The sequence below is a fragment of the Lissotriton vulgaris genome, chromosome 5 (assembly GCF_964263255.1).
Source record: "Lissotriton vulgaris chromosome 5, aLisVul1.2, whole genome shotgun sequence".
Lineage (NCBI taxonomy): Eukaryota > Metazoa > Chordata > Amphibia > Caudata > Salamandridae > Lissotriton > Lissotriton vulgaris.
The window spans coordinates 320153168-320177240 of NC_141693.1; positions in this window are offsets into that span (position 1 = coordinate 320153168).

Sequence of the window (24073 nt, forward strand, 5' to 3'; positions counted from 1 at the left end):
ATTCGTAGAAGGATCCCATTTATTAATTGAAGGGGGTTCTCACACCTCTTAAATAATTATCCAATTTCTTACAACTGGATTATGGACTTTTGGCTCTCACAGACGTATAATGAATTTGTGTGTCATTTGAAAACAAACTTTGAACAATTTTTGAAATTAAAGTTAGGGGATTATGTGTTCTTCTATAGCTCTTGTGACAAAATAGAACTTAACCCAAAGCAGTAATTTATATGTATCTAAATGTTAATGCATAAGTGTATAAGGTATTAGCATTCCAGTATACTAATATATTTTGATAATTGTAGGAAATCAGAGGATTTTATTTGGGCTCTTAGGTTTCCGGTTTATAGCCGTCATGCAGAAACCATGTGCCTCCGCAAAAGAGAGTGCAGTTTTTTTAATACTCAAGAAACTGGGACCCCATTTCCCCCTCCAGAGGGCTGTCATATGGGGGTGCACTGAGAATGTGCCACCTTTTAGATAACGCACTCAGGCTTTATCTGGCCCAGGAGAGCCCAGGAGAGCAAATCATAAATCCATTGCAAATTTGCAGGAAAATGTAACAAAATAAACTTGTAAGACCCCTACCACCAGGTTCAAGGGTCAGGTATTCCTACCCTGCTGTCTTATGCTCTGTTATAATAATTTTTTCTTGGGACTCGGCCAAGTCTGAGTCACAAGATGGCTGCCAACACTTCCCAGTTAAAGTGCTGAGCCAATCAAATCTCACCAAGAGAGCTGGAAGATCCAAGAAAAATTTGCATCCAGTGTTCCCCGTAAGGTGCGCACAGGCGCGCATGCACACCTATCTCACCTGGAGCGTGCAGTGTGGTGTGTGAAGCGCACACAGGTGACTTCAGCAGCAAGTGCATCCTGCACTTGCTGCATTTCGTTTGTTAAATGGGCGCAGCTGCGGGGCAGATTGAATGCCTTTTTGAAAGTATTCATGTTAATTGCAGCACCCATCAGGCGCTGCAATTATTATGATCTACTGAAAGCAACATCGTGCTTTTAAAGTTGCTGCCTTTCATTTTTAAAAGGGCGCTGCTGCGGGGAGACATGAAATGTTTGCAATATTCACGCTTATTTTATTAAACAAATTCTGCATGTCACTCACAAGTCTTAAACATAACTCTAATCAACAAACAACGTATCTAAGGCATGTTTACTCCTGCACCGGGGTGGGAGGTGTGGGAGGAGGGAATGGGTGGGGGGTGCTTCCTTTAGTGTGGGGGAGCCAACAGGAATGTCCTATCAACAGGACAGTGCTGCAGCACAAATAAATACTTGCCCACCATTGCCCCTCTCCAGACCTGCAATGAGCTCTGGGACGGGGCTCATTGCCAGAGCTACTCCTGCTCCTGTCTTTCCTTCTACAAGTGGGCCCTTGTCTGAGGCTAACCAGCCCCACCAGCTTTTCTGACGTCATACAGTGATGTGCCCATCACAACAAATCATTTCAAGGTGAGTGACTATATCCCAGATACTTGATCCCTGTGTGGGTATGGCCTTTCTATTCAGGGCCACCTCTAGGACTGATTTCTGGGGGCGCCGTCTTTGCAAGTATGTTATAGCTTTAAAAGTACCTGCTGCCTTGCTCCCTGTGTCCAGCAATTTTCATACAATAATAAAAATGTTGAGATAACTTCAGTGAATAATGTTCTTCTTGGAGTGAGATCAGAGTTTTCTTTAGTGGAAGTTTTGAATCAACCAAAAGTAGCGCAGTGGGTTAATATGCCTGATGCAAAGTATGTGTGCCGTGGAGATCACAAAGTGCATATAATCTAAAGAGGTCAGTCCTTTTGTCAGAGAGATCCTTTTGTTCCTTGCAGTGTATAAATCCTAATATAGAACAATATAGAATAACTGACATCTAAACTGCAAGGTATAATATTATTATAGGGTTATGCTTTTCCCCCAGCATTTCATAGTTATAACTTTGCAAAATATGTTCACTTTTGTTAAAAAAATAACAATAATAATAATAATATCAATTTGTATTATGAAATATAACCCCCAACTATGTGGGCTTATTTAAAATTCTGAGTTTGTGCTTCTTAGACTACCAGTATGGATGACATAAGACTGCTACACCTTGTATTCCTCTGTCATATGTAACATTTCTTATACACTGATTTCATACCTATGATTTAATGTGCGTGCAATGTAAATTAAACCCTACACTGGTATGAGTTTCGCTATAAAACAAAGCAAATGCATCTCAGAGAGTCTGGTAATGGAGACTTGAGGGGCATTGTTGAAGGGTAATAGTGAAGGAATCACTGGCAGAGGCGGTCATTGGGGGACATAGGCTGCCCCCAGCGATAAGGCCGTTCCTGTTCAGGGCATATTGTGTGCCTCTAAGAAAGTATTCATGTTAATTGCAGCACATTACTGATGCTGCGATTAACATGAACACTCACACAAACTGCACTTGATATTTGTTGTTGTAGCTACACATGCGGTCGGGTTCCTGGTGCACATAGCCTTGGCTGCAGCACACAGAGACCTTACACTGCTGCACACAGTGGAAAAAATTAGAAGGAAGGTTGAATTTACACCAGATTCAAAAAAGGACTCTTTCTGGACCAAGAGCTAGCTTTTTGTCAAATTTGGTGTAATTTCGACTGTGGTTGTGTTCAAAATCCCTATGGGAAATTGCAGGGGGAAGCCGAGTTTTTGGACCCCCTTTTTCTCGGCCCCCTCTTCACGAATTACTCCTGAAACTTTCCAGACAGCAGTTCAAGTGAGTTGTGCACTAGTTTTGATCATTTCACGCAGATATGTCAAATGGCACCAAAGTTATTAGCACAACAAATAATTATAATCCTATTTAAACTACTGGCAACCAGCAGTAGGTAACATACATATTTTATATATATACGCATGCATATATATATATATTGTGATCAAGGTACGTCAGTACCGAAACGCGTAATGGCCGACTGAGTAACAGCTCAATAAACCGACAATTTTTCTACTTACTTGGGTCTGTGCTCCATGTGTCTCTTCGGGAGAAGAGAGCGCCTGCGTCCTGCTTGCGAAGTGGAGTGGCGGAATATATATATATATATATATATATATATATATATATATATATATATATATATATATATATATATATATATATATATATATATATATATATAGGTCCACAATGCGTAGCAGCGCTACGCTCCTGTACTCTCCTCGAGAAACCAGGGATCACAATTCAATACAAAGTGCACTTTTCCAAATCCATTTATTCATTCAAATGCAGCATCGTGATGAAACATGGAAAAACTTTCTTATTTTGACATAATATTTTGTTAAAGTTTGTGCAAGATAACTCACTTGAGACTGGAACAAGTAACAAACGACTTGAGATACTAATAGTGAAAAGATGCAATGTATATAATCTCACTGGGGTTTGGATAAAAATGTTAATTTTTATTATTGAGGAATGACAACTCAGGAATGACAACTCACTTGAGGTGGTATCATGTATCATGTTGAAATTTGTTCCTATAATGTAGCATAGCTAGGATGCTATGTGAATGTGAAACGCATGATTAGCTTTAGCTGTGGTTATAGTTTCTTTGACATAATAGGTTAATATATCAGAAAAAGTATACAAAAGTATGTTGAAATGCATTTGTTCAATGAACATACACTTTGGGCCATTCGTTCTATGTAAGCGCACTCCATTCCAAGATGGCCGCGATATTCAAGCTATGAGTCTGTTATTTATTTTGTCACTTAATCACGTGAAACTTTATTTATTGTTTGCTCATTGTTTTTGGAATCACCCGTGACCAAGGCGAGTTTCCTCGCCGAAACGCATTGGGTTTTTCGTGTTTCATCACGATGCTGCATTTGAATGAATAAATGGATTTGGAAAAGCGCACTTTGTATTGAATTGTGATCCCTGGTTTCTCGAGGAGAGTGCAGGAGCGTAGCGCTGCTACGCATTGTGGACCTGAATATTTACACAGGGTTACCTTTGCCCCTGAACTGCACCGCTGTCTTGGTGTCCTGGCGTTGCGAAGGATGTGGACCTGAATGTTTAAAGATCGCCGGTTGACCGCGTTCCGCATTTGCCACAGACTGAGGAGCTCATGAATCTTACTTGAAACTCTACGACATACAAAGACTGGAAGTGTAACTCGGTTCGCTGGGGGCCTGGGAAGTATGAGGTGGGCAAGCCTGTAGTTTCCTGGAGCTCCGTGGAGGGTGAGTCCTGTTTATTTCACTTTCCGGTGTTGTTGTCAAAGGGTGCAGAAAAATGTGCAAGATTGGATTTACCCGCCTGTATGGTATCACTGCAACAGGCGGTTTTGCTCTTGTGTACTGGTTGGAATTTTTCGAACTGGCAATATTAATTGTGAACGCGATTTTCCCACGCCCGATTTCCAGTAGAGGCACATTCTGGAATCAGGGTGCGCGGGTCCTCGAGAAAGGATCATTGACTTTACCAAAACGTGTGCGCATTTTCCAAATATCGTAAATATTTCATGCAGGCAGGAGGGGGGATCCCCACGTGATTAGGAACAATGGAAGAAGATACAGAGGCACGTAGAAGACTGAGGGCCCAATCCATGTTTGTGCAAACCACAAATGGCTCTACCAGTAAGGAGCCACTGTCGTCTGGGAAAGTAATTATGAATAAATACCAGAAACTGGAAAAACTGATACGGAAAGAAATATCACGGTGGTGGGAAGCCATCACCCTTGAGAAATATCAAGAGGAGAAAAGAATTCCCAGAGGACTGCGAATCTTAATTGCTCCTTCGCATGAAGAACCTGATATTGAATTGGCGGAAGAATGGGCCGAGAACTTAATGGATTGCTCAAACCGTATGCTTCCTATCTTAATTAAACACGCATGGAAAGATAGAATGTCATTATTAAAATTGATTGCGGATTTAAAGGATGAATTAATGAAGGAGGACACAACTGAGAATTTCACAAAGAAAATGGAGGAAATAAACAATAAAATGACCAAACACGAAGATGACATAGTGGCCAAAAAAGAAAGAAAGTTTCTGAGAGATAAAATTGATTATCAAGAAGGTCGCGTAGTCACCTTCAGCCGCAAGTATGACAACTTACAAAGAAAGGGGGTGCAAGCAAATATAGATGCAGTAAGTGCTGTGGCGACAGTATCGGAGGAGGAAGTAGTGGAGAGTGATGTATCAGAGGATGGTCAACTACAGGCTCCCAAAACGGCACCTAAAAATACAAGCAAGGCCTCAAATTTTTGGGCGGAATTCAAAATGATGAATCAGACTACGCAACAACAAAACTGGCAAATAGACAGAGGTCGAGGACAAGGAAGAGGATACAGAGGAAAAGGCAGAGGAAGAGGCAATCCTGGAGGAAACACACCAAAAAACAACAGCCAGTCAGGAGGGGCGGCTGGAACAAGTGGAATCACAACAACCCCGATGGGAGTGGAAACACGGGGTCAAAAGAAAATATGAGGAAAATGAATCGACGTAATGTGGTAAACCTCTCCTCTCATGTACTATCTAAAGTAGAATACGATGTATTGCAATTTGGCCTCTCTTTTTGTCCCTCGGCTAATTTTAATTACTCTCAGGAACGTGTAGACTTGTTTAAATTTACCAGGAAGCTGCGGTTGCATAAATGGAACAAACTTAAGGTTAAAAATGTACCAACGGCTGTTTCCAATGTTGAGCCAGCAAGTGAGACCATTGAGGAGGTGGAAACATTAATTGCCATGAAAGATTTGGAGTTTGGTACACCAGACAATACTCCTAATGATGCAACCTCTTTGGGTTATAGAACAGATTTGAATTGTCCAAACCATTTTAAATCTAAGTCTACGTTTAACCCAACATTGCCTGCTTGCAGCATTGATACATTCAAGACTTTGGTCATAAATGACTTCAAGGAGCTTGCTAAAAAGAAATGTTGGTCTAATGATAATCTAAGTAAAGCAGAAAGAATAGCCATTAGGTCATTAGAAGATGACCCATCTATTGTCATTCGTCAATCTGACAAAGGGGGGAATGTGGTTGTAATGGATGTGAAAAACTATATCAATGAGGGTATGAGACAACTGAATGTAGAAGAATGTTACGAAGTCTCTTCTTTATAGGTGATTGAACAAAGCAACAACACTTACTATGAGTTGCTAAAAAATTGGCGCTCGAGTGGTATCATTGAATGGGATGAATATTCTTTCTTGCTAAATCGGAATCCTAAAATAGCAGTTCTATACTTACTGCCTAAGTTACATAAAGATCCTAACACTCCTCCGGGCAGGCCAATAGTGTCTTCGATTGGCTCTCTTTTGGAGAGCACGTCAAGATACATTGACTTCTTTTTGAGACCCTTTGTTGAAAATGTCCCATCGTATCTCAAAGACAGCAGAGATTTTATCAATAAACTCACTGACTTTGAGTGGCAGGATGGCTATCTCATCATTACTTTAGACGTATGCAGTCTTTATACGTCTATTAGACATGAGGATGACATCAGAGCTTGTCGGAAATTTCTGAGCTCTAGATCAATTTCATATCTGAATCATTCTGAGATGATTATTCAGATGATGAGATTTTGCTTGGAACATAATTTCTTTGTTTTTAATGATGTCTACTACAGGCAACGACAAGGGGCGGCGATGGGAACTTGTTTTGCTCCCAGCTTTGCTAATCTATTCATGGCAAGCTGGGAGCAGCAAGTTGAGAAGACTCACCAGATGTACCGCAGCCATGTGAAAGTATGGCTGCGCTACATCGATGATTTGTTCATCATATGGGAGGGTACACAGAGCGAAGCGGAGACTTTCGTTGTGGACCTTAACAGGAATGACCAAAACATCAAACTGGAAGGTTATATGAGCACACAGAGCATGGTGTTTCTGGATCTGCATGTAAGAGTATCTGATAAGAAACTAACTACCAGTCTTTACCGCAAAGAAACTGCGGGGAATACTTTATTACATGCAGGTAGTGGACACCCGAAAGCCTTGATTAAAAGTATCCCCTTTGGTGAATTTCTCCGGGCTCGTAGAAATTGTAGTACTGAAGAGGATTTTTTGAGTGAGAGTGTATGTATGAGAGAGCGTTTTGTCGAAAGAGGGTATCAACCTTCCATCATAGATGCTGCACTGAAAAAAGCCAGTGAAATTAGTCACCAGTCTCTCTTAGTTTCCGACAAAGATCTGAAATCTGTTAACACCAAAGAGGTAGTCAGATTTATCTCCACTTATCACTCCAGATCATGGCAAGTATACAATACTTTTAAACACCATTGGAACGTCCTTAGGACGGAATCCACACTGATGGATGTTTTGAGTGAGAATCCCAAGATGACCTATAGGAAAGCTCATTCCCTGAAGGATAAGTTAAGTAAGAATGAAGTGAGCATGAACACAGCTAAAGCAAATGACATCAAAGGCTTCTATACCTGCATGAAATGCAAGGCTTGCAGGTATCGTCACAATATCAAAAGAGTCTTCTTCCCTGTCGAAGCAGTGGAAAAAACAATCAATAAACATCTAACATGTCTTTCCGAGTATTGCGTGTATGTCTTGACGTGCCCATGTGCTAGGAAGTATGTAGGGAGTACCATGTTCCCTGCGAAAAAACGTGTCCTGGAACACATGAGATACATTGACAACAAAGACCAAAATTCACCTATTGCAAGTCACTTCGTAGAACTACACAAAAGCAATAGAAATTTGTTGAAATTCTTCGTAATTGACAAACTTCCTGCCATGAAAAGAGGTGGTGACAAAATCCGCAAGTTAAGACAAATGGAGAACAGGTATATTCTTGAACTAGACACCCTGATGCCCAGAGGCTTGAACTCTGAGGAAGAAATGAAATGGCATCTAGGGGATTAGGGTACAGGCTGTATTCCTCATTAAGTTAAAGAATTCCGTTCAAGAATTGATTTAGTCTATTTAGTATTGTAATATGATTTGGGTTCAAGGTCTATACTGTGCCTACTGCTGATTTTAACGTAAGTTGAATGAATTGACAATTTTAATTTTTGTTTCACTGTTCTAATTCACTTAGTTGGTGACTCATAGCCAATTTGGTAGCCTCTTGGTATGCTTTAATTTACGAGTATTCTGATTGGCCTATTCTCCTTTTTTGTGTTTCAACTGTAGGTATTGACATTGTAATGGTGCACAGGAAGAAAAATCCTACTGAGGCATTGATGCTTGGATTGGTTCGAGTGAATGCACGGTTTCATAATCTCACTTGGGACTATATACCTTATGAAAAATAATTTTATTATTTTGACATATTATCACTGGGGTTTGGATAAAAATGTTAATTTCTATTATTGAGGAATGACAACTCACTTGAGGTGGTATCATGTTGAAATTTGTTCCTATAATGTAACATAGCTAGGATGCTATGTGGATGTGAAACGCATGATTAGCGTTAGCTGTGGTTATAGTTTCTTTGACATAATAGGTTAATATATCAGAAAAAGTATACAAAAGTATGTTGAAATGCATTTGTTGAATGTACATACACTTTGGGCCATTCGTTCTATGTAAACGCACTCCATTCCAAGATGGCCGCGATATTCAAGCTATGAGTCTGTTGTTTATATTGTCACTTAATCACGTGAAACTTTATTTATTGTTTGCTCATTGTTTTTGGAATCACCCGTGACCAAGGCGAGTTTCCTCGCTGAAACGTGTTGGGTTTTTCCGTGTTTCATCACGATGCTGCATTTGAATGAATAAATGGATTTGGAAAAGCGCACTTTGTATTGAATTGTGATCCCTGGTTTCTCGAGGAGAGTGCAGGAGCGTAGCGCTGCTACGCATTTTGGACCTGAATATTTACACAGGGTTACCTTTGCCCCTGAACTGCACCGCTGTCTTGGTGTCCTGGCGTTGCGAAGGATGCGGACCTGAATATATATATATTTATATATATATTTGAGCACAAGAAGGGCGGCACAACCGGATACTTTAAAGAAGCTTTTATTCACACTTTACAACACCCCACCGACGCGTTTCAGCCTCACGGCTTTTCTCACGGTCTGCAAGTCCTTTTTTAGTTTTCATTTATATACTGCCCCATATTATCCTTGAAGTGGCATTATGGGATACGTAGTTTAGGAAATCAATTTTTAAAAAAAACAATTATAACAGACAAAGGACTGGTGTGTTCCTTGAGTTAATGTATAGTACATTGCGTCCAAAATTAATTTCACTTAGGGCATGTATAGTCTCAATCTACTTTACACACGTGAATTTTTCTTCACTTTAGGGTGTAGTACCCCTGTTCACATTGTTTATCAGCCGGTTAAGTTCATATTTACTCCAGATGTATGTGGAGATCCTCTCCAAAGTTCATGCCTCTAGGATGCTTTGTTCGGAACCGAACAATGAAACGTGATTCCATTTGTCGAAGAAGACGGACTGTATCCCCTCCTCTTTCCAACTTAGTCAGCATTTTCAATCCATAGAAGCTCATTGCTCGCCAATCCCCATTTTGACAGGTACTTAAATGTTTCGCTGTGGCATACAGCATGTTGGAATTTTTTACAGCACGGATGTGTTCCAATATCCTCTTTTTGAGTATGCATGTGGTGCATCCTATATACTTCATTCCGCACTTACATTCGATGACATATACCACTTTTTTGATGTGCACGTGATATATTGTTTTATAGGCATGCTTTTCCCATCCGGTTCCACCACATTTCTCATTCTTTTACCTATTTTACACGCTTTACATGAGGTACAGGGTTTGAAACCTATACTCTGTTCTGTCCACCATTTAGGTTAAAAAAATAAAATAAAATAAAATAAAATAAATAGCAGGTTGCTGCTTGATTTGAAAGTAGCTTTTAACCAGTAGATCTTGAAGTGAGGTGTTTTTTCTATATGTGATGGAAGGATGTCTCCCAGCCATTGAGCCTATGTCCGCATCACTGGATATTAGATGCCCAAATTTTTTCATTTTTTTGGCAATTACTCCACTTTCCTTGCTGTATGTGGTGACAAATCTTGGGGGATCTTTGTCTTGTGGGGGTTTTGGCTTTACAATCAAAGTCTCTGCTCTACTGATCTTGTCCACTTTATTTTTGCAGTTTTTTAGGACATAGTCTTTGTATCCTCTTGACTGAAATCTGGCTTTGCTTTCATGTATTTTACTTTTGGCATCTTCTGGTTTTGAGCAATTTCTTTTTAAACGTACAAATTCTCCATATGGAATACTCTTCAATAATGCCTTCGGGTGGAAACTGGTGCCGTGTAGCACACTGTTAGTTGCAGTTTTTTTGCGGAACAAGGTGGTTTCAAGTTTGCCATTAGAGATATAAACCTTGGTGTCTAAAAAGTCTATTTCTCTCTTGTTTGTTGAACATGTGAATTGCAGCCCAACATCATTGTCATTTAATGCGGCAAAGTATTTTTGAAATTGTTCGTTAGTGCCATTCCATACTAGGAAATGGTCGTCAATATATCTGACCCAAAGAATTATTTGATCTAATTCTTCCTGGTTGGTGTTGTTCCATGCAATTGTCTTTTCCCACCATCCCATGGTGATATTAGCATAATTTGGAGAAAAAGATATTCCCATGGCCGTGCCACATTCCTGTTTGTACAAATCATTGTTAAAAAGAAACACATTGTTCGTAAGACATAATTCTATCATTCTTAGCAGCATTGATGTATGATCCATTTCCTTAATGCTGCGTTGTTGCAAGAAATGTTTACAAGCTTTCAAGCCTACGTTGTGTCTTATCGATGTGTAGAGTATCATCATATATTAAAACACAGGCTGTGGCAGCACCCACTGGGGATGTAAGGTGAGAAACTACAAGTACCATCATGCCAAGCAGCATACACCCACAGAGGCGGGACTTGGAGCACTTATCAAGGTGTTTCTCATCAATGTCAGCCATTTCCTATTTTCGCCCGTGGTCAAGGACACAAGTTGTTTGAAACGCATTGGGCATTGTACTTTTGCAGATGGTGTTTGTTATCTGCCATGCTGTAACTCTTCAAATTAAAGGCATCTTACCTTCCGCAGTGGCATCTTCATGTGGGGCGACCTCGTGGACTTTGTGTTTAGCGGCTTTGCTTGGCCGCGAATATGCCCGCTGCATTCTTTGCAGACCCCGCACTAGGGATACACCGAGCGCGCAGGAGCAGAAGGGCCACTTTGAAGATGTTTGCATTGCATCTCGGCGGTGTTTTAACTTCCAGACTATCCCACAGGGGAAACACTATAGATTAAAGCACAGGCTGTGGCGGCACCCACTGGGGATGTAAGGTGAGAAACTACAAGTACCATCATGCCAAGTGGCATACGCCCCACAGAGGCGGGACTTGGAGCACTTATCAAGGTGTTTCTCATCAATGTCAGCCATTTCCTGTTTTCGCCCGTGATCAAGGACACAAGTTGTTTGAAACGCATTGAGCATTGTACTTTTGCAGATGGTGTTTGTTACCTGCCGTGCTGTACTACTTCAAATTAAAGGCATCTTAACCTTCCGCAGTGGCATCTTCATGTGGGGCGACCTCATGGATTTTATATATATATGTTTTACACACATGTCCAGACACACACACACAATCCTACAGATATAGTTAGGAAGACATCTTTTTACATTTAGCTTTTATGATTTTCCGTTATGCTATCAAACCACAGAGAGTTTCTGATACAAACTTATCACTAAGGTTAAGAGGTCTCTTTATCTTGTTGTCTTGTAGAGATACACTACCTCCTGCAAGCTTCCTTGTCCCATGACATGACGAGGCAGAGTTTGGAGTCCTGTTTCTCTGTTTTACTTCTTATCCATTTTCCACTTATACCACTGAGGGGCTGATTAAATTGTCCGTCAGAAAGCCTCCGACTCCTAGTCGAAAGCTTTAGGGCAGCGGTCAGAGGCTTTCCGACTGAAACAGTCGGTTTGCAATTCAACGGCCCAATTATGATTTTGGCGGTTAGAACTGTGGAATTTCTTTGCTGGGCTTTCTGACTCAAAAAGCCTACCAGAAAGTGACTTTGGGGCCATTAGTAGGGCCTCCTTGCCTCCACGGTCTACGGTTGGTGGCTGACGGGGTACCTAGGATTCCCCCTATATAACCCTGCACTGTGTGGCTGGCACCATGGGATGCCCCTCCCATGCCCAGCGTAGGGTCTCAACCGTATCGATCTAAGCATGTGGAGGTTTCGCCGGGACAAATAAAGCGGTCATGAGCGGCCACAGACAGCTAGGTCAGCATCCACCATGACGGGGGGCTGGAACGAAGTGGGATAGAGCCAGAAGTGAAAAAAACTTGCCTGGGCACTGAAGGCATAGAGTTTAAAATCGGGGGCACCAAGCCCCCCACACGACATTGGGAGGGTCAGAATATTCTATGCAATCCTTAGTTGTCAGCGGGCCCAGATCAGATGGAGTAGAAAAGAGCAAATTTTACAGAAAAAATGGGCAGTGAGAAGAATAAATAAAAAAACATTGTGAACACTACCATCTGGGTAATGGCTATGCGACCGGCTAAAGTTAGTGGCAACTGGCTCGAGAGGGGGATCTTGGACTCAAACCAGTCCACCGTGCGACCAAAGTTGGCCCTCCAAAGTTCATCGACGTCCCCACTCAACCAGATACCTAGGTACCTAGTGGGCTGCGACGCCCACACAAAGTGATAGTCAGTGGTCGAAGTGCATCATGGCATCGGTGAGGGCAAACAGCACGGACTCTTTCCAGTTCACCTGAATGCCGGTGTTGTTGTAGAGTCCTGCGAGACTCTTCTGACGTTTCCTCTCGAGCTGCGAACTCCCAACTCCCTCAAGGATCAACCAAACCAATCAGGACCTTGACTCTGACTGAATTGACTTTTCCCTCAGGGAAAGGGGAAGTGGACAGAGAGACTCACAACAAATTATACAAGATTAAATCTTCGGTTGCGTCTCTCTTAGGAAGTGCTCCAGGCCAAGGACCTTCTGTTGGGTAATTCTGCGCTGTCTTCAAGCAACACTGGGATGCAATGTGAACAATATGAACAACAATTACCTTGCTGACAACTTCTTAAATAACCTTAACTATTCATTAAACATAGTGCTTACTGACCATAAGTCCTTCTGACCCTTGTTCGCACTCTACTGAAGTTTAACTCTGGTTCTAGTTCTTGACACCTTTTTTGAGTAAACACAACATGTCAAAATAGCTTGGCACTTTAACTGAGTGAACAACCAAATTAATTAGTGTGGTTAGTTTTAACAGAACTCAAAAAACTCATGCTAAATCATACCTGAGTCTTTTAGATAATTCTTCTGTAAAGGGATTCTGCAATTGGAAGACAAAGAAATACAGAGAAATACAACCTATCCAAAATCACACTATCGCTTGAGATTATAGTTCCAATCAAGCAAATACATATGCTTACTTTTCCTTTAACACTTCAGGAAATGAGTCTACTTTTCACTGTATTGTCCATATAGGTTCTGATCACCTACTTAAACTCTATGGTATTTACAAGGCCTATTAATTCCTTCAGTTCACTTTAAGCGTTAACTTTTCTCAGAGATTAGCTCTCTCAAATGAAAGTCATTAATCCCTTTCAAATCCTTGTTTAAAGATCTCCTGTTGCAATTAGCGCCAAGTCTGTGGACCAAGTTCCTGTGCTTTAATTCCGAATTAGTTGCCTTTACCAAGGCTTGTTTTTTAGCTCAACACTCCTTGACGCACTAAGCCTTTTAAGCGTCTTGCTACTTCAGTATTTCTCTGCTTTACCATTTCCTATTTTAATTTCTGGATAAATGTGACTCATTTAAAGAAAATAGACTCCTCTTACTGTAGTTTTCCGCTTTAAGCAGAAGCGCTGGACAGGAGGCTCGAACTGGCAGCCAGAGAGGTAGCGACGGGGAAACAAACCTCCTGGCTGCCGCGGAGAGCGCAGGAAAATCTGTCACGTCGTCTACGGAAGTAATCCTGAGGCGCTGACAGCAGGGACTTCAGTAATCACGGAAAAGGAAAGGGTGAAGGGCACAATACCTGGGGGCTTAGGTTTAACTAACAGTTTACCGAGAGAACAGGATACACGAAATACCTTCGTTGGGGAACAGATGCTCTCGCAGAACACAAGAGAGACGAAGCGTTTGGCAGTTGGCTGAGACCTGTATTTATAGCCTCAGCCACGAGACCAGCGCGAGACTCTCCCTACATCACGGCTAGAGCGAGGGCAGACACGCACAAGCCTGTCTCAGAAGAGCGCACAATCTAGGATGTGTAACAACATAGAAATAAATAACCAACAAGCATTGCTAAATGCAATTGCTACCACTTACACTTCTAAAGAGCTTTTAGAAAATAATAATGTACATTAAATAATACACAATGAAAACATTAAAATACATTTAACCACAGATTCATTTAATATATACACTGCGTCAAACCTAAAACAGAACCTACTTAAGACGACCGGTAACACCCCTAACAGTTCCTCCCCCCAAAGGTCGTCTTACAGGTCTAGGTTTATCAGGATACCGAGCATGAAAAGACCTAACCAGCCTAGGAGCATGGACATTTTTCTCAGGTTCCCAAGATCGCTCAGAAAGATCATAACCCTTCCAGTCAACCAAATAAAACAAGGCACCCCGAATCCTTTTGGAATCTACAATGGATTTAACCTCGTACTCAACATGATCACCGACAATTACTGGCGGTGGTGGGTTATCAGCACGAGTAGAAGGTTCAAAAGGTTTCAATAGAGAAACATGAAAAACAGGGTGAATAGCATATTCCTCGGGTAAAACCAATTTTACAGATACAGGGTTCAAAACTTTCATAACTTCGAAAGGCCCAATAAATCTAGGTTTCAATTTCCTGGGACCCTCCATCTGAATGTTCCTGGTGGATAACCATACCAACTGACCTTCCTTATACAAAGGAGCAGCTTTACGATGAGAGTCAGCAGTCTTTTTCATAGATGACTTACTTTTAATCCATTGTTTCCTAGCCTTATCTTGGATATCCAACAGATGAGACAACCTATCCGTAACTGCTGGCATAGACAATTGTTCATCAGGTAAGAGAATAGGAATAGATCTTGGGTGTTGACCAGTGAGAAAATAAAAAGGAGAACAACCCAAAGCTGAATGAGTGGTGTTATTATAGGAAAATTCAGCCCATGGTAACATTTCATCCCAAGGGTGAGAAGAGGTAGTTAACAAACATCTTAAACCCTGTTCAACATGCTGATTCAATCTCTCCGTCTGACCATCCGTCTGTGGATGAAAAGACGAAGATAGAGCCAACTCAATTCCCAAGAGTTTGCTGAGTTGTGACCAGAACTTAGAAATGAACTGAGGACCCCTGTCCGAAATAATCTTTGAGGGCAAACCATGAAGTTTCACAATATTAGATAAAAATACAGCACTGAATTCAGTAGCCGATGGAATCTTGTGTAAGGGAATAAAATGTCCCATTTTTGATAACAGGTCCACCACCACTAGAACTGTAGTAAACCCATTAGATTTAGGGAGATCAGTAATAAAATCTAAACTGATTGTGTGCCAGGGGTGAGGAGGAATAGTCATAGGACGAAGCAAACCCATAGGAACCTCATGTAAAGCCTTTTGACGAGAACAAACTGGACAAGTTTTCACAAACTGTTGAATAATGAAAATCATTTTTTCCCACCAAAAATGACGTTGACACAAATCCAGAGTTTTGTTAATACCAGGATGTGCCGCAATCGCCAAATCATGATTCCATTGCATGACCTTATCCTGTAAATCTCTTGTGGGAATAAACAATTTGTCATTGTGATAGAAAAACCCGTCTCTAATGGAATTACCTTTTTTTAATAACCATTCATGAACCTCAAAATTCTTTAATTCTTTTTTTACTGAATCCAAGAAACTTTCTGAATGGATTTCAGCAGCAATTTTTTCTAAAGGCAAAATGCTGGGAGGATCCTTCATAGAATTTAAATCCTTTTCACAAACTAAACGTGAAAGTGTATCAGATAACAGTTGTTTCTTCCCTGGTTGATACATAATCAAAAAATCAAATTCGCTAAAAAATTGCAACCACCTCATTTGTCTAGGAGTAAACGCCTTAACAGTGGAATAAAATTGCAAATTTTTATGGTCAGAATAAACAGTAATAGTGTGTTTAGCCCCCAAAAGATGATGCCTCCATTCTTGAAAAACATCTTTAATGGCTAACAATTCTCGTTCTGCAATCGTATAATTTTGCTCAGCCAAAAGTAATTTTCTGGAGAAAAAGGCGATTGGATGAAGGTGACCAGTATTTGAATCCTTTTGAAGCAACACACCACCAATAGCAGTCTGTGAAGCATCTGCTTCCACAAAGAAAGGCCTATTAGGATCAGGATGAACCAAAATGGGGGCTGAGGTAAAAGCCTTCTTCAACAAAGAAAATGCCTGGTCAGCCTCCTCAGTCCAAGAGAAGACTTTCCCTTTTTTCAATAACTGGGTAATGGGAGCAACAATTTCTGAAAATTTAGAAATGAAACGCCTATAAAAATTAGCAAATCCTAAAATTCTCTGCGTGTCTTTTATTGAAGCAGGAATTGGCCAAGATAAAATTGCCTCAACCTTCTTAGGATCCATATGAATTCCCTCTGGTGACAAACAATAGCCAAGAAATTCAACTTGAGAAGCATGGAAAACACATTTTTCCAATTTAGCATACAGAGAATGATCTCTCAATCTCTGTAATACCAACTGAACATGCTGTACATGCTCTTCCATACTTTTAGAATAAATTAAGATGTCATCTATATAAACAATACAACAGACATCCAATAAATCATGCAGGACCTCATTAATAAAATATTGAAAAGCCGCTGGAGCGTTGCAAAGACCAAAAGGCATAACCGTATACTCAAAAAGACCAAATTTCGTACGAAAAGCGGTCTTCCACTCATCACCTTCTTTGACTCTAATCAAATGATATGCTCCTCTAAGATCCAGTTTGGTGTAAACACTAGAACCCTTAATTTGATTAAGAAGCACTGGAATCAAAGGCAATGGATACCTATTCTTAATGGTTGCTTTATTAACCTTTCTGTAATCAATACAAGCCCTCAGATCCCCAGACTTCTTCGAAACGAAGAAAAGAGGAGACGAAACAGGAGAAGTAGAATGTCGAATGAAACCTAACTCCAAAAGCTCATCCAAATAGTTCCTTAAATAAACATTTTCAGGTTCGGTTAAGGCATAGATTCTACTACATGGTAGAATAGCACCAGGAACTAAATCAATTCTGCAATCAAAAATTCTGTGCGGTGGTAATTTGGTTGCTTCAACAGGATCAAAAACCTTAGAAAAATTTCTATACTCAACTGGAAGCCTATTATCTTCCGCAGTTAGAGCAGCACAAAAAAGAGGCATCACCGGATCTTTGGTTTCTTGATAACAGTGTAACTTACAAAAAGAAGACTCTAAAGTAACAGTCCTTTTAATCCAATCAATATTGGGATTATGTAATTCCAACCAAGGAATGCCTAGGATGACACCAAAACTTGGAGCATCAATAAGATCAAAAACCACTTTCTCCGTATGCCCATTATCTGCTACCAAAGTTAATGGTTCGGTGTTAAATTGAATCATACCAGAAGATAAAACCGAACCATCAACTGCTCTCACAGACTCAGGTTCCTCTTTAGTAACAAATTTCAGATTCAATTTATGGGCAAACCCAATATCGAAAAAATTCCCAGTAGCTCCAGAATCCAAAAGTACAGGAATGCTATGTCTTTGAAGAGTAGTTAAGATAAAGACCATCCGAATAGTAAAATGTTTGGGAATATGTGTAGTTACATTGGTGACAAATTTGGAGATCTTAGAAGGAGATTTGCTCGAGGAAACGATCTCTGCTTTCCTCGAGAACTTCAGTTTTCCGACGGTTTAATGGGAAGAGTTTCAACAGCTAAAACTTTCTTTTTGGCGGGTTTCACAGAACAATCCTTGGCAAAATGCCCAGGTTTGCCACAATATAAACATAAATTGCCCTTACGCCTCCGTTCTTTTTCTTCAGGAGTTAAAGGCCCTTTGAACCCACCCGGTAAAACAGATTCAACAAAAACATTCTTAGTGTCTGACTCTTTTTTCTCAACTTTAACTAGAGGACTTCTAAACTCACTCCTAGTTTTTTCATTTCTACGTTCACCCAATCTGTGATCAAGTCTAATCACTAGATCCTGAAATTCCTTAAACCCATCAGGTAAATTCACTATGTGTGCAAGGGAATCTTTTAAATCATCTTTTAGACCTCTATAAAATAAAGAAATCCTCTTCTCCTCTGGCCAATGAGTTTCAGACAAAAGTCTATTAAAGGTAGTTACATAGGATACCAGGTCCTTGGTCCCTTGACGAAGACTCAATAACTCATTGTCAGAAGATTGAATTAAGGTATGTTTGGCGAATAGACTGGACATGGCCAATTTAAAATTCTGCAAATTGTGAAGCAAAGGGTCATTATTATCTACTAAAGGCATGGCCCAATTAGCAGCCACCCCTCCCAGATAAGAAATTATAAATGCCACCTTAGCAGAATCAGAACAAAAAATTTGAGGTTTACACATGAAGTGCAATTGACATTGACTAAAAAAGGTCGCAAATCTGCTATTATCACCAGTAAACCTTTCTGGATTAGCCAAAGGGACAGATGTTGGAGTAACAACAGTAACTTGAACTGGTTGTTTTTCTGACTGAACTTCTGAGGTATGAGGCTGATTAACATCAGCTCCAAATCTAGCTGGTGCTAAAACCGGTTTCTTCTCCTTAGAAGAATCCCTCCAAGTCGAAAATCCAGCCCTAGTCTCACCTAGCTCCTGACGAAGCGATTGATTCTCTAAGCGTAGATTTTCCATCTCCACAGTCATCTTCTGTACTAACCGTGACAACTGTGAAGCATCCATGAGGGTGAGTTTGCAGACTCGAGAGGAAACGATTTAAAGATTTAGGAAGATAGGCTTCGTCTACTGTTGTAGAGTCCTGCGAGACTCTTCTGACGTTTCCTCTCGAGCTGCGAACTCCCAACTCCCTCAAGGATCAACCAAACCAATCAGGACCTTGACTCTGACTGAATTGACTTTTCCCTCAGGGAAAGGGGAAGTGGACAGAGAGACTCACAACAAATTATACAAGATTAAATCTTCGGTTGCGTCTCTCTTAGGAAGTGCTCCAGGCCTAGGACCTTCTGTTGGGTAATTCTGCGCTGTCTTCAAGCAACACTGGGATGCAATGTGAACAATATGAACAACAATTACCTTGCTGACAACTTCTTAAATAACCTTAACTATTCATTAAACATAGTGCTTACTGACCATAAGTCCTTCTGACCCTTGTTCGCACTCTACTGAAGTTTAACTCTGGTTCTAGTTCTTGACACCTTTTTTGAGTAAACACAACATGTCAAAATAGCTTGGCACTTTAACTGAGTGAACAACCAAATTAATTAGTGTGGTTAGTTTTAACAGAACTCAAAAAACTCATGCTAAATCATACCTGAGTCTTTTAGATAATTCTTCTGTAAAGGGATTCTGCAATTGGAAGACAAAGAAATACAGAGAAATACAACCTATCCAAAATCACACTATCGCTTGAGATTATAGTTCCAATCAAGCAAATACATATGCTTACTTTTCCTTTAACACTTCAGGAAATGAGTCTACTTTTCACTGTATTGTCCATATAGGTTCTGATCACCTACTTAAACTCTATGGTATTTACAAGGCCTATTAATTCCTTCAGTTCACTTTAAGCGTTAACTTTTCTCAGAGATTAGCTCTCTCAAATGAAAGTCATTAATCCCTTTCAAATCCTTGTTTAAAGATCTCCTGTTGCAATTAGCGCCAAGTCTGTGGACCAAGTTCCTGTGCTTTAATTCCGAATTAGTTGCCTTTACCAAGGCTTGTTTTTTAGCTCAACACTCCTTGACGCACTAAGCCTTTTAAGCGTCTTGCTACTTCAGTATTTCTCTGCTTTACCATTTCCTATTTTAATTTCTGGATAAATGTGACTCATTTAAAGAAAATAGACTCCTCTTACTGTAGTTTTCCGCTTTAAGCAGAAGCGCTGGACAGGAGGCTCGAACTGGCAGCCAGAGAGGTAGCGACGGGGAAACAAACCTCCCGGCTGCCGCGGAGAGCGCAGGAAAATCTGTCACGTCGTCTACGGAAGTAATCCTGAGGCGCTGACAGCAGGGACTTCAGTAATCACGGAAAAGGAAAGGGTGAAGGGCACAATACCTGGGGGCTTAGGTTTAACTAACAGTTTACCGAGAGAACAGGATACACGAAATACCTTCGTTGGGGAACAGATGCTCTCGCAGAACACAAGAGAGACGAAGCGTTTGGCAGTTGGCTGAGACCTGTATTTATAGCCTCAGCCACGAGACCAGCGCGAGACTCTCCCTACATCACGGCTAGAGCGAGGGCAGACACGCACAAGCCTGTCTCAGAAGAGCGCACAATCTAGGATGTGTAACAACATAGAAATAAATAACCAACAAGCATTGCTAAATGCAATTGCTACCACTTACACTTCTAAAGAGCTTTTAGAAAATAATAATGTACATTAAATAATACACAATGAAAACATTAAAATACATTTAACCACAGATTCATTTAATATATACACTGCGTCAAACCTAAAACAGAACCTACTTAAGACGACCGGTAACACCCCTAACAGGTGTAGCCGTCAAAGCGCATCACCTCACAAACCAGTGGGCTGAGGTTCTCTTGATGGTTACGGACATAAAGAGTAAGATCGTCCACATACATAGAAACTAGTGGAGCATGAGCCACAAAGATGATGCCCCTCTGGGTATAATGTTGGCGAAGTCGAGCTGCGAGGGGCTCCATTGGGTTGGCAAAAAGCTTGGTTGACAGTGGACACCCCTGCCGAGTACGTTGCTCAATGGAAATGGGTTCAGAGATTTGGCCGTTGATCCGGAGGCGGGTGATGGGAAGAGTATGGAGGAGTAACACTTTACGTATAAAGACTGGGCTGAATGCCAAGCTAGGGAGGAGATAAAACAGGAAGGGCTACTCTAAGGTATCAAAGGTTTTAGTGGTGTCAAGCAAGGCAGCCACTTCCGGAAAAGATGGTCTGAAGATTGTAGGAGGTCGCACGGCCAGGGATAAAACTGGACTGGTCCAGGCGGGCAATGAGCGGCATGAGGGGAAGAATGCCAGAGGCGAGTAGTTTGGAGAACGTTTTATTGTCAATATTAATGAGCAACAAGTGGTGATAAGAATCTCGCAGCTCAGGCGGTTTGTACGGCTTTAGGAGCAAAGTGAGTAAGGTCTCGCGGAGCGATAGGGGAAGTTGACCTGTCTCAAAGGACTCATTATACATGGCGGGTAAGTGAGCAACCAAAATAGGGGCAAAGGCCTTGTAGAAAGAGGCTGGAAGGCCGTCCAAGCCAGGGGCCTTGCCATCGGGCAAGCCATTAATCGCAGTAAGGATTCTTCTTTAGAGTAGGGCTCGTCTAGGAACTCCCAGTTGGAATTGCCGAGCCATAGAAGCTGGAGGGTGTCAAAATATTGGTCAAGAACCTCATGCGGAGGTACAGAACCAGCCGTGTAAAGTTGTGTATAAAATGCAGTAAAGCACGCTTTAATGTCCTCAGGTGAGGTAGTTCGATCAGGACAGCCATCCTGGAGGACGGTGATATAGGACACAAGTGCCCTTGTGAGTACCGGAGCGAATGTGGTGCCATGCGTGGTATAAGGAGTTATCAATAAGAATTGAGCTGAGAAGGGCAGTTGCGTGCGGGTGGCAAATGCGGGACCGGACCAGACCGGTCAAGGGTAGAGGAAAGTGTTACAATAAAATCGCCTCCCCAGAGGAGCACAGCAGGGCTGAGGGATGAAAGGTGATGCCAGACCTGCGCGAAGAAGTCAGGGTTGCCGCTGTTGGGCCTATACAGAGAAGCAAGTGTCAAGGGCTGGCCTTTTAGAGTGCCATGAAGGAGCACAAACTGTCAATAACCACCTGGGAAGTCTGCCAAGGGAGCCCCTTGCGCAACAGGATGGACACAACCCGAGATTAGTTAGAGTATTAGTGAATTTTGCCCCAGTGTCGACAAAGAAGCCTGGCGGATGTGGCGGGCATCAGATGGGTCTCCTGTAGAAAACAGACATCCACCTTATGCCGAATGAGGTGGGCATGGACCAGGCGCGCCTTTCGTGGTCATGAAGTCCATGGGCTTCCCACGTCCATAGGGTAGTCTCCGTCATAGTGCTGTGTCAGGGGGAACAGTGATGCAAAAGGCTGTGGGAGAGGAAAACATTTTGTGCAGATGCGTGTGGTACTGCCATGAATGGTGCGAGAAGACCGTCATTGCAGTAATCGTGGAAGCGCAAGGAGGTAACATGGTCCAAATTACAATCAAAGCCTCACATGGGGGCGCCAAGTCAAACATCACAGTCCCCTTAGTAGAAATTCAAACAACAAAGGTGCGTTGAGAAAGCATGCTGTTGAACCCATAGGGTGCAAAGGACAGACGTGATCGATTGGAATGACATGTCATGAAAGAGCCATTTACGTAAACAAGTGAATGAAAGAACAGTATAGCCTCAGAAGGAGGTAAACAAACCCCAAATACTCCCAACCCAGCCACCCTCTGCCCCCCAGTGAAACAACAACAGAGGACCCACCACCCCCACACCAACCCCCAAATCAGGCTGAGATACCACCCATACCCACCCCGGGAACTCACAGCTGGGAAGGGGAAATTCAATGTCCAGCAAGGGAATTATCCCATGGAGGCATGGCGTTGCTCAGCATACACCCCTGTTGTTGAGGCAGGATGGCCAAGGCATAAGGCATGGCAGACAAAATGGGAAACAAGCCTCAAATAGCAAAGGATCACAAGCCCAATACATAGGCAGGGAATGGTATGCCCTGGGACGCTGTAGCGACAAGGAGAGCCAGCTTGGAACAAGCGCTTAAGCCACATGGAATACAATCAGCCGTCAAACATAAGTGCGCAGCAGTTCAGTCAGTGTAACTGAGGTTGCCAGCCGCTGTGGCCTGAGAGTCGGTAGGCGAAGAGCAATGCGACCTGTCCAATTTCTTTGCAAAGGCCAGAGCTTCTTTGGGATCCAGAAAGATGAGTGTTTTGGAACCCTGCCTGGCACGCAGTTTCGCTGGATATGCCAATGAGTAGGAAACCTCATGCTTTTGAAGGATCCGCTTCGCTGGGAGGAATTCACTGAGAGCCGCCTGTACCGCGATAGTGTAGTCAGGGTAAAACGACAGGGAATTGCCCTGGTGCCGAATGTCGCCCTTCTTCCTGGCCACCCGGAGAATGGCATTGTGGTCGCTGAAGTTCAGAATTTTGGCAATGATGGGGCGAGCCGGCAGACCAGGACCAGGGCCAGGGCCGAGGAAGCGGTGAGCCCGCTCGACAATGATGTCTGAAGAAAGCCAAAGAGGTCCAACTGTAACAATTATTGGCGATCTTGAGTGGCGGCATCCTCAGCATCAGAGACCCTAGTTTCAACATGCAGGAGACGGGCATCATGTGAATCAACTCGGGCCTTGACTGTGTCAAGGCAGGCTGACAATTGATCAGGCTGGGCTGCTATGCCCGTGACTATGGATTTGACGTCCAACATGATCACCTTTAGATCATCTTCACAAGGGGGGCGTTTCCATGAAGGGAAGCGGGGTAACCCCCATCAGAGATTGTGCCATCCTGGTGCATCAGGCCGCGCTGGTTGAAGGCGATCTTAGGCTGCTTAGGGTTGGTTCTCCCCATGTAGTGTAGTTCCTCTATTCCCAATAGGCTCTGTGCATTGAAATAAAATATCCTATAGATTAGACGTAGGACTGAGGTTGACTAGGTCTCTATCGAACATATTAGACTTAATTGTGAGTGCCAGCTAACTCAGAGGTTGCTAGAAACGTTCTCGAATATACAAGAAGGGATTAGTTTCCGACAACCGCATAAACATGACAACTTTGTTTCCCAAGAATGAGAAATGTATCTCTAGAGTCGCGGAAACAATAGATAGTTATTACACTCAGTCAATTGTGCATGCTTCGTTTCACCCGAAGTGTAGACAAATAAAAAGACGGGCGTTTTCAATAAA